General features: G+C 44.0%; 1 protein-coding gene across 19 annotated transcripts in view; it reads right to left on the bottom strand.

Annotated features, from left to right (window-relative positions):
• Positions 1–13,932, bottom strand: part of Adgrl2 (adhesion G protein-coupled receptor L2) — a 189,784-nt gene extending 175,852 nt beyond the window's left edge. For 15 of the 19 annotated variants that reach the window (XM_008826219.3, XM_029560271.1, XM_029560262.1 and 12 more), the window contains exon 1: positions 11,859–11,982. The gene's annotated coding sequence lies outside the window, so the exon portion shown is untranslated. Of the gene's footprint in view, positions 1–11,858; positions 11,983–13,529 lie in introns of those variants that run through there. The other 4 variants (XM_029560275.1, XM_029560259.1, XM_029560264.1 and 1 more) reach the window with 4 other exon arrangements.
• Positions 13,933–14,138: the final 206 nt, after the last annotated feature.

The following is a 14,138-nucleotide window of genomic DNA, read 5'->3' as shown; positions in this document are numbered from 1 at the left end:
AAAGAGCTAGCTGCTCAAATGAATGTGAGCTGGCAAACACATTTACTCTAAAATCATGTATTTGGTAAAATTATCTGATAACTCACAAAGACTGGCAATGTTGGTCTAAACTGAAAAGCAGCTATCAATTCCTTTCACAAACATTTCCAACAGAATAAGTTACCAACGATATTTTTAGAAGAGGAATATTTAGTAACATTTCTTTGTAATAAACTCAGATTCCATTGACCTGAAAAAAATAATAATAATAATAAAATGCTCTACCTTTAAATTGAAGCTAATGGGAGGGAACTTCCCCTTTGCAGTGCCTTTCCGATAACATCACAGAAGTTATGTACTCTGTGATGCACTCATTCCTGTGCCTCTCCTCACAATTTTCCTGGAAAGAACTCTGCAGTAACCCTTACCTCGCCGGGAGGGAACTGTGGCATTAGACAGGAAAGTGTGCTACCAGATTCCAGTCTCCAGCGCCTAGGAAGAGGGATGTCCTTGTATCACACTATTAAAGACAAGGACATAAACTTGGCAATGAGGAATGCCTATCAATAATTCTACTAGGAAAGAGTATTTGGATACTTGTGTCAACCACAGCACCATAATCCTGTTGAAGAATAATTACTGGTGCTAACGTTTTTACCCTGTTAGGAAAATTCTCTGCATGAATGTAGCACAGGCTTGTTGAGATAACGCACAGCGCAATACACAAAAATTCATGGCAATGCCAAAAAGCTCTCTATTAAACAGGTTTTCTTACCTACAGAGTTATTCTGTATGACAGTAATGATCTGACTTTTCATATGAGGTAAAGATTAACTAATGGGATAATACACTCAAAACATGAATTTCATCAAGAAAACAAAGCTCTTTAAAATACAAAAAAGTATTTCTGTCATGCCAATTTATCAACGTGAAAGGACCTATTCCATCTCTTCAAGAATACATAAACAGAGAGCGATTTTGTATAAATTTCCAACAAGCAAATTCTCAAACGTTATTACTACCTCAAAATGTAAAAATAAACACTGGTATTGTCAATAGAATTTGATAGTGTTCTATTTCTCAGCAAAAATAAACATGCAAGTGATGTGAAAATTTTTGCTTACTAAAAATGACCTGAATGTTAATTACCAAAATGCCTGTGTGAAAATTAAAATATTTCTGAATATTCAGCATAGAATTTCTTAGGATATTTCGTTGCTATCGTTTATGAAAGGAGCACACACAGGTCTAGGTCTATCTGCCAATGCTGCTCACTGCCATTATATTTTCCAATTTAGTCAGGAATTCTGCTCACTTCATGTTAGATCCTTCCTGATTGTTCCCTTGTCTATGTGTCACTGAAGTGATCTGCTCACTGTAACAAGCAAAAGTCTTTCATCTAAAGTGATACATTTTTGTTTTTTTAAAAAAGAGCACACTAGCCAGGTGTGGTGGCGCATGCCTTTAATCCCAGCACTCAGGAGGCAGAGACAGGCAGATCTCTGTGAGTTCGAGCCAAGCTTCCTCTCCTGTAAGCCTCCCCACATCTGTATCACCCTCTCCCACTCTGTGGCTCTACCCCTCTCTCCCAAACCTTCCATAACCCATTTCCTCTTTCTTTCTATTGTGTATTCAATCTTTTCCTTTACTAGACCCTTCCAAAAGGGTTTAAATATGTTCTTCTAAAAAAAAAAAAAAAAAAAAAAAAAAAGAAAGAAAAAGAAAAAAGAGCACATGCAATTTATCTATCAATAAGTATACAGAGATATAATTTACTACTTTTGTTGACTGGTTGTTTAACAGTGTTTAAGATAACATGGAAAATTTGTCTAAAATACTGACCTCACATTGTTAACAACAGACATAGAGACTGTTTAAAGTTACCCTCTACTAGAGTTTCAGTCAAAAAAAGAAACCTCAAAATGAATCTGATATCTTTATTATTTTTCTAATTATTTTTCCTGATTAAAGGCACATTTGTAATCTAGGAATACAGGAAATGATAAACAGCTGTTGCTGATCTACTAAATTTCACTACAATTTGGCCAAACTCAAAATACCTTGTTTACCTGTTTATACACACACACACACACACACACACACACACACAAATTAAGAATCTTAACATAATTTTCAAGGAGTAAATTACCAATTTAAGTGCCCTGGCTCTTTTTGCTCATATACAAGCTCCCTCTGCAGGTAATAACAAGGGTTAGCAAAAATGTTTGAATAGACTGTGCAAAAATGCAGGTCACTCTTTCACAGTAACACTAATACATTGTCCTCTCCTCATTTGAGGGAAACAGCTTTGCTTGAAAATCTGTGAGTACACATAATCAGTTCCATCATCTGCCATGGTTAAAAGGTGGGCTGTACTAACTTCCCAAAGTCACCCAGGGGCTGTTCACTTAAAGTACACGTGGTGGAAAGGACGCTACTTCCTGCTCATACTGCAGCAGTCTAAAATGACAGACACCCAAAGCAAACGGCAAACCCTGTAGCTTCATTCGTCTTCTGAGCAGAAGAGCAGGCAGCTTGGAATCAACTTTGGGTGGAAGACAGACGCTCAGTTTTAAACTGAACGCGCTCCCAGCTTATCTGATTCTTCCCCTGAGAAAGTCCAAAACTGAGGAGAGTGATTATTTTTAAAAAACAATTTTCATTAATTAGAAGAACAAACAACGTTTTAAGAGCTATCTAGGTTGCAAAATGCCCTTTCGCCTTCTTGACTATTCAGACTGTACTTTGGATCTGTCTTTATCCAATGTCCTCTTCTGTCAAATGTCCTTTCTTCTTGGGTTCACAGAGACTGGGGTGCATTCCTGCCAACCACACATAAGATGGAAGGGTTAAGAACAGCTTCAAAGACCTGGGGACAATGTATTAACCAGAACATTGCTGAAAAGGAGATGCTGCTTGCCATTACATGAACTAGTAAGTTTATAAAAACTGGTTTTCTTCATTTTTATTTTGGTTTGGTTTGGTTTTTTGATACAGGGTCTCACTACGTAACCCATACTGGCCTCCAACTCATGGCAAGCCTCCTGTCTTTGCCTCCTGAGTGCTGGGATTGCAGCCTCGAATCACCATGCCTCACACTGTTACAGAGCAGGGAAACAGGACTGGGGTGTGGCTCAGAGGTGGAGCATTTGCCTTGTGTATGCAAGGCCCTGGGCTCCATCCTCAGCACAGCAATCATAAATTTGCTCTCTCCCCATGAGAAAAAGGAAAAAATAGAAAGGCAAAGGCTTTGCAGAATTAAGAATCATTCAAAGTTTGCTCCACTTCTGTTTTTAGAAAATTAGTCTGTGTAAGTGTTTTGCAACCACTACCAACATGAAAGTGGATTCTGTGAACACTGTGAGTATTGCAGCACTTGCAAGAGAAAGAGAAGGCTGTTAGCATGTCTGTTTATTCACCTACTGACCTAGCCCAAGAAATCACCTAACAATATCCCCCTCACGCCAGAGACTTCTGAAGACAAAACTACTTCAGTAAAGCAAAACTGCCTAGGGCATCATATTCTAGTATATAATTTCTACTTGTTGATGCATCTCCAGTAGTTCTGAATAGCGTCCATCTTTTTAAACATGAAAAACAAGATGCAAAATGTTTTCAGCCCATCAATCTCCAGTGTATCGTTTATCAGATCACACATGATGCCCTCAGCAAACTCTATGAAAACGTGTACAACCACTAGGATACAAACGCATAAACACACACTACTACAAAAAATCATGGGCCCAAGCTGCCGCAGGCATTAACAAGAAAGCCAAGGATTTTAAGAGCTAAAAAAAAATTAAGTGTTCAAATCTTAGGAACATAAAGATGGTGGGGGGGATGCACAAACAGCACAGAGGAAAGTCCTGTCTTAGCAAGTATAAGCACTTCGCAGGGCTAGGGGGAAATCGGTGGAGAAAATGATGCATGAGAAATGTAAACTGTACTTTTTAATCAATGACCACAGGAACAAACCTAAAAAATGGAAGATTTTTAATGCAGAGAAACTGAATTTCCATGTGGAAGACATCTGTGGAATAAAGAAATCAAAACTGGAAAAAAACGGTGCTTTAAAGTGAAGACAGAAAATCATTTATAACATGGTTCTTTCTGTAAACTGAAGCTGAGGAATGACGAAGGCATAAAACAAATATAGCAACTAAACAAACACTTTATCTAAAATTCTGTGATAGCTCACCTGGTTTACAGAAATCTGTTATTACAGCACTGAAGTATTAAAGAATGATTAAAAACTGGAGCTTAGTTGTTAAACAAAACTCTTTTATAATCTCTATAAATTGAGTCTATTGTCATCCTATCAAAAAGAAAGCATTAGTTCAAAAGCAAAGTCACCTATAGCCTGCCCCACCAACCAACTGACATTTTCATCATAATTGGGGTTAGATTATTCTGTCATCTAAATCTAGAGCAATAATCAGAAGTGTGGAGTGACGTAAACAGACCTATAAAAGGATGCAAACTGTGGATAGTTCAGGCATTCATGATCTAAAGGCTGAAAACACCTTTGCAAGTACAACAGAATTGAAGCCATCAACTGAGTTTTTTAAAAGATACCTTAATCATGCCTGTATCGTATTGTAAACTTGCATTAATTCTTAGCCAGCAATTGTCAACTAATATTGAAGTATCAAAGGTGCACAGTATAAACTGCTTGCTTTCCTGGGCAAGGAAAGGGATTGAAGAGTCTGATCTGATAGCTAAAAGAAAACTGTTTTTTGTTAGGAGTCTCCTGGCATATCTTTTTGTCAGTGTTATGGCTAAAGATTTCATTATGCATCTCAGAAAAAGAATCTATGTGGCTTTGTTCTAACAAAATAATATTGGCTTGACTGATGATAAGTCTTGTCAAGTTTGGGCATCCTTCACAGCCAAAAGCTTTTAGTTCACTTTTATGGCCTTTTCTTTATTTTATACCATCAGGTAATTTTTTAAAATCATTTTCAAAGTTATTTGATGTATCTTAAAGTAGAATTAAGACTTGGTCAGATATTTCAAGGTGCTAACTTCTTAACCCACCTGCTTTTTAACCATATATTTTTATTTCTATAGTATAGGCTTTCAAAAAGGCTTCCAGAGATTTTTTCCCCCCAGCCTTAAATAGTCTTCACTTGAGGAAACCTACTGAAACACCACAGAGATTAAGGTGTGTGTAAATTTTAGTGTCTATAAGGTACTCACTACAGATTGAATAACAATAATAATGAACGGCAGGACCAACTGGGGTTTCTTGTCCTGCTCTGATTATCCTTGTGCTCTGTAGAGGGAGACATTACATCCGGGCTAAAACAGACCTAAATTTTATCCTCAGGCAGAAATCTGATTTAAACATCTTTATTTAAAGTGACATGTGTCCTGCCTCCCCCCACACCCTTTCAACTGGTTACCCTAGATATTCCAGGAAGCTGACTTCATGACCTAAAAACAGCCTGGTGGCTTTGGCATTGGTGTGGCTGTTCTTGCATGTTCGCAGAGCAAAGCTCAGTGCCAACATGAATCAAGGTGGTCGTAAAACAGGTGCCCAGCTATCTGCAGCAAGGAAGCCTGTGCCACTTTATTGCGCTAAGAATTAAAGAACAAGGATTCTGTATAACTCTAGTGTTGGTGATAAAAAGAAATCTTAAAATGTGTTGCTGTTGCCAATAAGCTTGTTACCTCTTCTGATGGATGAGATCTCTTTAGATTCAAGAAATAAAATCTAACATTTCACAACACTGATCACAAATTGCAGAAATCAAGAAAAGCGGTCACTAAAAACAAACCTCTACAACGAACAAGAACAATGAAGTAAAAATAGTTTTTTGTATGTCATGTAACAACTTCCATGAAGACAAAAATGGAAAGAGAAAAAAGGTTCATAATAAACATCACCAAGTCAGCAAATATGTGCAGAGGACGGGTGCCAAACCATTACACTGGGAACTTCTGATATTATTAAGCAATTTAGACACTGCTAGCAAGTTCTTACTAACCAAGGTAATCTAATTTCTGTTGCTTTTCAACCTAAACTGATTTTTTTTGGCCGTTCTGATAATTGAGAAAATTTATACAAATGTGATAGGATTTTATTTACCACTACACAATGCATAAAATCCTCTATGAAGGCAAGCTGAATGACTTCATAAAGCTGTACTTTTGTTGTAATTAACAAATCATATCTAAACTTGCTCTGTGCTTTTCAAACAGTTAGTAGCATTTTGCCGTAAACTGCATTTCACTTGAAAATATTACGACTTTGGTTCCCTCAATCTTTTTTTTTCTTCCAGATAATATTCATTTGCCAAATGCAAGAGCAATTTTTGATAAATAAGCTTTTCAAAAATTATTGAATTAGAATTTATAGTGTCCAAATTATTACCTTCATGAGATCAGACCAATGACCTAAAAACACATATTTTTTTTTTTAAAGTATGATGTATGATTGGACCTGGCTATTCTTGTGACACCATGACTTGCCTAAAATATAACTACTTGCATCAAAATTACATTAAGGAATTTCTATAGTTTATAACATATGCTTAATAAAAGCTATATACTCAAAATGCCTGATAATAGTACTGAAGAAAACTCCATCAGATCTACCCTCCCCTTTGGTAACACACTAGGTCAATATACCACATTACAATTCATAATACCTAATTTGAGTAATTAGCTACTTATCTTTATGTTAAACCATTTCCTTAAGCTGTTTCATAAAGCATTAAAAAATAACAGTTACTATACTTCACCAATCTTTGAACGCAATTTAAACAACCAAAGATTTGAGAGAATAGTCTCGATTTATTTTTCTGATAAGATCACTCTAATTATAGTAATCAGAATGATTAAATACTTTTTCAACCTTTAATCAAGAATTATTTGCAAAGATGAGTATTTGGGTGGGTCTGATAGAATTAGTGTTATGTAACAGGAAAGCTAACGAACTTATGCTTTTAATCTATCTTTCAAGCAGAAATGTTTTAATCTTTCTTCAAATAACTCCAAAACAGTTACGGAAGCAACATGAGCTAATAGTTATACCACAAGAACTGAACGGACCAAATCATCTAGAAGATTTCATGTCTTTTTTTAGGCCCAGCAACTGAAGTTGCTATTTTTAGTACTTTGACAAAATCTTCTATTTACAAAATCTTTAGACAGGCATACTTGCAAATAATCTTGTAAACCTTTTTTCCCCACAAATATGCATTTTATTTCTAACACATATTACCTTGAAAAGAAATGTATTTTTGTTTCATAAGAATATTTTCTGCTGAAAAGTGGGCAGGTGTCAAATGAACGCTTTGCCCTTCCAGACTCCAAATCAGACACAAGAAAGAAGCGGAAGGCAAGCCTCTGGAAAGGAACTTTAACTAAAAACAGAGCTTTGCAGGATGAAAAATGTTTCCATTCTCAAACTACATTTCATTCTTACTAGAATACACCTAATAGAAGTTCTTATCAACAATTGGGCAAGTGGTATAGGTTATTATTAAACATGAAAACAGAGGTAGGCACGGGTCTGTTGTGCCCACACACTGGAATAAATTTTCTTTATTCTACCCTACACCTGTTAATAAACTGGGCATCATTTAAGTATCTCTTCTCAAATTCAGGTCAAATAAATATTCTAACAGAAATCAAAGTAGTAACATTTTATTGCTCAGATCTCTAGCAACTAAGGACTTTCACCGCATCTCAATTCTAGTTCATACATTCCCATATTATTTATAACACTAAAGTAATACCTTGTCTTTTAAAAAAAACACAGAGCACCTCAGTAATGATCAATTAAAGACCTAACCCTACTCTTACACATTTTAAGAAATACCCAAAAGCCTGGTGTTAATGTTTCTGCTGATTGTGAAAATTTCAGCAATAAAAACTCCAAGTGCTTGTCTTAAATTAAGACTTGCATATGAGATCTGTGTGTTTATATTAGTTTTTACTACATTTAGAAGCTCTGTCCTCTGCTTGGATGTCAATCCACTAATAACGTAGAGTGCAAAGACAGGAAAAAAAGTTATTTATTAGAAATTCTCATGTCAAAACTTGAAGTAATTGGTTTGTTCTAGCCCACATGATTCAATATTCCAAATTCCCCAACTACCTGCTCCCAGAACAATCGCATCTCTACATTCATTTTCTGTTCCCAACACATACTAACCCAGTGACTGCAAATGGCAGCTGAAGGGCTCCTACGACACATTTTTTCTCTAAGTAGTCTAATTTTGTCATGTAAATGCTGAGAAATCAGCTTTTCATTGCATTTTACAGCTTTAGAGACTTTCTGAATTCAAGATCATCACCACATAAGATGAAGAACAATGTTTTTAAGACAACTTTTAGATTATCACTAATAGCTCTAAAGGATGGTATGTTTTCTTTATAATATTCTGCATTCAAAGCAGAGTTAACAGTGCAAGAATCAACGGGGGCTTGTTTTGTTTTTAGCCACTGTAATGTCTTAGACTACTGAACAGTTCAGATAAGTAAGGTGTAATAAAGGATGTCAGGGTGATGGTCTATGCTGAAATGGACGATCACCACCCCATTAAAAAAGATGAAAAATTTTAAACAATTAATGATGGGTTTCCCCCACTGAAATGATAATATTAGAATTCATTTCCACTATTAAAATAAAAACAGAGTCTGAACTGCCAGCAGACAGCAAATAATCCTTCCTCCAAAGAAAGAAATCAGTTTCCAGCCCCAAATAACCACCAACCATCTAGGGGGGGGGGGAAGGAAGGAAGGAAGGAAGGAAGGAAGGAAGGGAGGGAGGGAGGGAGGGAGGGAGGGAGGGAAGGAAGGAAGGAAGGAAGGAAGGAAGGAAGGAAGGAAGGAAGGGAAGGGAGGGAAGGAAGGAGCTTACAATACCTAAGCCTTCCTTGAAATCCATCTTTATCTGAAAACTCAGTTTTATAAAACTTAAGTGAAATAACCAAGTCATTCTCCCCAGAAGAGCTCTCCCTTGACCTCTGTTCTCCATAAATGACTCTGTCTAGTTTCTCACCAATTTGTCACTCATGTTTTGAGATGTTAAAAGAAATCTACACTATAGGTCTCTACAGATGTTAAAAAAAAAAAAATCAAAAGCAAATAAATTAGGTATCTTTCTTGAAAGTCAACTTTTAAGCTGAACAAAAGGGTGTTCAGGGTTTGACAAAATAAAAAAATGAAACAAAGTTCTGTATCTAAACAGAATTATCTCTATTTAAATAGAATCCATAAAATGTGGGGTGTTTGTCACTTAGAAATGGTTTCCAAGACTGTACTAGTAATAGAGACTGTATTAATAAAGCTATTTGTACTTAATTTTCAACAAGCTCACCTAGGTTTTCTCCTCTCTGAATTTAGCCAAGTATGTATTTTGTTTCCTGTGTGTGGCAATTCAATATGTTATCACAAAATCTCTATTGTTTTATAAAACTAATTGGAAGTCTTTCTAATTTTACTAATAGAATAAAGTGCGGGACTTAGGAAAGCCTTAGGTCAGACAGTAAGGCTTCCCCAGTAAAGGCACCAGAAGACGGGCAACAGTGACTATCATAAAACAAAAGGTCACCGTTTTTCTAGGAACAAACCATTTATCAACAGAAAATAATTGTCTTGCCATTTGCAAGGGCTCCACAGCAATGGACAATGCTTTTTGGCTCACATAATTACAAAACAGTAGAAAGTTCGGAAACACAGCCTGAATCCTCCTCCCGATTTTCAGCCTTTACAATTCTCACTGCCCTTTGGGGCTCGGCTTGGAAGCCCAGGAAGACAGGCTGAAGTTTTCTCAATTGAACTGATGCTAAGAAACCTTTGATATGTTAATAGTCCCCTTCAAACAGTAAGAATTCACACTTGCATTAATTCAAACAATTTGTGCAGAATGATGTGAAATGGCATCTCTTTTAGAGGGGAGCAACAAAAGATGAGAATCGGAATGTCTGAAGCCGCTACTCAACAACAGAACATTTGTTCCGCAGGATTCTTTCCAACACGCACCGGTTTACTGGACGGTGGAGAGAGGGAAGACAAAAAGTTGGAAAACACACCTGAACTTAAGCAGATTTTCTTAGAAGGGTCTCTACGGATACCTAACAATCATTACAAGAACACTAAATTTAAAGTGCCAAAGTTACCTTTGGCAAGCTAGGTCGAAACAATCCTATCCAAGTTGGAACGCTGCCACGAACGGCACAAAAACTTCTATTTTCCTATGGATCAGTTAGCGTCTCTTTAGCGCCCAGTTTTTAAGGTTTACTCAACCCGGATTTAGCAAGCGCTCTCCCAACTGGTAATCATTTACCAAACCGGCGTGCCTCTCTTTCTTCGTGGTTGCAACTCGAGATGCGTAGCTTCAATTCGGAGGTGCCGGCACGAGACTTAAAACACTGAAGGGGAAAATGAATGAATCAACTAACTGGGAAACAGACGCCTCTGGAAAAGCGGAGGCACCCCGCGCGTAAAAAATGCAGAAGAAAAAGGTGTGGGGGCGGGGTGAGGAGCGTGCGGGGGAAACCTGGCCTTTGTAACGCGAAGCATCTGCTGGGTGGCGGCCCCGGCGCTCCCAGGCTGCGCGCAGAAGCTGCTCAGCAGCCTGACACCTTTCAAGAAGCAGGAGGAAAACATTTGCTCGGTCTGAATGCAAGCCGGCAGGGTTTGCATCCGGAGGAACGGAATGAAGGGGCCGGGAGAAGGGGAGAGCCGAAAAGAGGAAGGGGGAGGAGTCCCCACCAGGCAGGGATGGGAAACGCCGGGCAGCGCAGGACGATGCTTTAGAGGACAGGCTGGACCGAGGACTGTCACCATCCAGGAAGACACGTGCCTCAGCCTCTGCTGCGAGACACTGCACAAACTAGAGCCTCCAGCGACGTCTTCCAGCCCAAACCCTGTAGTTCAGCGGAGGGAACAAACTTTACTGGTCCCAAGCGCAGGAGCCTGGCACGCGCTCCAGAAATACTCAGGGCCGCCTTCGTCCTTTGGCTGGTCCTCCTCCCGGGCCTGGGGGTCGCTGATCTCGGAGCCCGGGACCCCAAGGGTCCCCCTGACCTCGCGCTGTTCCCAGGCCTCCTCCTCCACCCTGCCGCTCGCACGCGGGGGCTCGGACCCGGCACAGCAGACTCCCACCCCGGGCTGCCCGGAGCCCACGCCCCTTAACTTCTCCCGCAGGCCCAGCGCGGCCCGCTGCTGCCCTCTCACTGCGGGTCCGGGAGCTTCTCCATCCTGGCCGTGGCCCGCCGGGTCCCCCAGCCCCGCCACCCTCCCCACCAGGTCCCCCGGCTCCCCCCCGGCCGCCGCAGCCCGCCGCTCCTAATCCCCGCCAGCCCCAGCGCCCGCGCCGCCACCTCTGGCTGCGCCTTGCTGGCATCCCCGCCTCTCTGCATCGCAGAGAAGAAGCAAGGACAGCCCGCAAGAACTCAGTAGCCCTTCTCACGGTCGGGTCCGCTTCTCCACTCTACCAGGCGACAGCCTGGGGACCCTAGCCGCCGGGCCTGACACCCACACCCGGAGTAGGACAGCCCGGCCGGGGGCGCGCGGACCGCCCCCTCCCCAGCCCCGCTGCGCAAAGCTCGAAGGGCACCTTCCTATCCCCAAGCTTTGGAAGAAATCCCCCCCCCCCCCGCAAATGCACGGTTTGGGAAGGTCCCTCCCGGTCCCCAGCAGCCAGCCTGGTCCCCGAGAGTGTGACAATAGCCGCACGCGGCTAGGCGAGCGGGATGCACCGCGCGGAGTTCTGCGGATCGATGTCGCCGGGGAGGGTGGGACTGTCCCCGGTTCCGGAGACCCCGAGGACGCCCAAGACGCGGCCACCTCCGAGTACCCCAACCCCATCCGGAGGCGCCCTGCAAACAGGTCTGGGCAGCAGGCAGAGGGTTGGCTCTTACCTCCGTGTGCGAGCGCGCCCCGGGGCAGGGCCAGTGTGGCGCGGGGACACGGGCGCGGGAGGCTGGCCGGCCTGACTCGGTCCGCGGGGCTCCTCGGCGTGTTCTGGTCCTCGGGCTACAGTGTTTTTAATCTTCCTGCCTGGCAGAGTGGCTGTAAATTACCACATTAATTTCTAAATCAAGCCAAGTTCCATAGTGACAGAACAGCTTCCAGAAAAAAACAAACTAGAGAATTTAGGTCAACATCTTCCCGCAGTTTCCCACTCTCCGCTCCGCGTCACTGGGGGCTTTTCCCACGCGCGCACGACACTCGGACCGCACGCCCGCTCCGAAGCCAAAAATGAAAATCAAATCAAAATAAAGAGATGCACGGAGGAGCGCGCGGCTGGCAGAGGTGCGCCGACGCGGGAGTCCACGGGAAGCGGCTGGAGCTCGGCGGCAGGGCGCCAGGCCAAGTCCCGGAGTCACTCAGTCAAGCCCGGGACGCGCGGGCCGGACCTGCATCCCGCGCTCGCGCCGCCCCTGCGGCCTGGGGCTCCGCTCACCGCCCGCCCGTCCTCACATGTCGGATCTCCCCGCGCCGGGGCTCCAGGGATGCAAGAAGCGAGGAAGTCGGGCTCCGGGGAAGCGGTGGGGAACAGCGGGGCAGAGCGGCGCCAACGCACAGCCGCTCAGGGACCCAGGGCCCCGCAACAATCGCCAAGAATCCTCCGGTAAGCTCCCGATGGCGCTGGGCACCTCTGCGTGTGTGTGTGTGTGTGTGTGTGTGTGTGTGTGTGTGTGTGTGTGAGCGCGGAGAGAGTGAGAGCAAGGGGAGAGAGAGAGCGAGAGAGAGGGAGAGAGGCGGGGAGCGCGAAGTCCTGACACGGACTCAGGCTTGTGCTGAAAGTCCCCACCCCCTGCCCCCCCCTCGCCCCCGGTGCTACTAATCATATAAACATCTGAGCAGGATCCCTCGCTCCCCTCCGGCTTCTGCCAGCCCCGGGGTCCCTGCAAACTCCGAAGCTGAGCTGCAGCTGAGTCCAAAACGCGGGGTAGATGATTTAGAACTCACTGCCGCCCGATGGCCATTTTCCACTCCACGGGAGCAGCTGCGGCGCGGGGCGCCTGAGCGCAGGGAAGGAGGTGGAGCGATGGGGACACTTACCGGGGATCGAGCCTTTCGGGTGGAGGTGGCGACGGCCGTGCAGCCGCCCCAGGACAGGCCGGCCCGGTTGGGCCCGGTGGGGCGGCCGCGGGGCTTTCGGGGAGGCGGCGGTGGAGGCAAGGGAGGCGCGCGCACGGCCGCGGAACGCGCACCACCGGCGGGCCGGCGCCCCTCCCCTCTCCTTCCCCTGGCGATCGCCTGGCGCCCCTCTTTCCAAGTCCCGGGGTTCGGCCTCCAGCCTCCACCCTCCGCATCCCATCCCCCTCCCCCCAAGTCCGGGTCTCCGCGCGCCCGCTGCACGCTCTACAGCCGGCGCGCACACACGCACTTTGCAAACATTGCTTTTATTTGGGGGATCGCTGTGCAGGGGGAGAGCGCGGCGCTCCAGCCTCAGGGGGCCCGGCCCTGGGAGAGCTGCGGGCGGCAGCAGAGCCCCGCTCCCCTCTCCTCTCTATCCCCCGGGGCCCAGGAGCTCCTTCCCTGCCCGGACCTGGCCCAGAAGCTTGGATGCGTCTTTTACCCACCCCGTTTCCAGGTTTTCTCCGCTCCGCGCGACCCGAGCCTGAGGCCCCGAAACTAAGTTTCCGCAGCCCTCCTTTTGTGTGGCTGATCGCTGGAGAAAGGAGGTCTGTTCGCCGCCGCTGCCTCCGTCCGGCGGCGTAGGGGACGCTCCGGGGTTAATGCGTCTTTGATACCTGAGATTTCCGGCGCGCTCGTTAAGGAAAAGTTACATTTTTTTTTAATTGCGATGACTTTTTCTTTGTAGTTACACAGAGCTGGCTAAACTTTGACTTTATTGACTATATTTCACAAGAGGGTTCTGTTTGTTTTTTATTAAACTCGCCAGGATATGCAGCGGAAAAAAGGAGACTGCGGGCTCTTTGCTCGCTGTACATTCCCAGTGCTGTGATGTCTGTTCCCGTCGTTTCCTTGCACTGAAACTGCTTTTGCTCTCTCACTTCCTTGACTGACCCTCGCTGTTGGGAGTGTCAGCAAACGGTCGGAACCAGACCACTCACTACCAGGCAGATCGCACTAGAAAAACCTTAAGTGTCTCCTGCCCATGAGGAAAAGATCAAATCTGGCTTTTTTTTTTTTTTTAAATTACAAGATTTCTGGCTGAAAGCAAGTAA

The sequence above is a fragment of the Nannospalax galili genome, unplaced genomic scaffold, assembly GCF_000622305.1.
Source record: "Nannospalax galili isolate Female #2095 unplaced genomic scaffold, S.galili_v1.0 scaffold9, whole genome shotgun sequence".
In the NCBI taxonomy this organism is placed as follows: domain Eukaryota; kingdom Metazoa; phylum Chordata; class Mammalia; order Rodentia; family Spalacidae; genus Nannospalax; species Nannospalax galili.
This window is presented reverse-complemented; position numbering and strand designations above follow the sequence as displayed.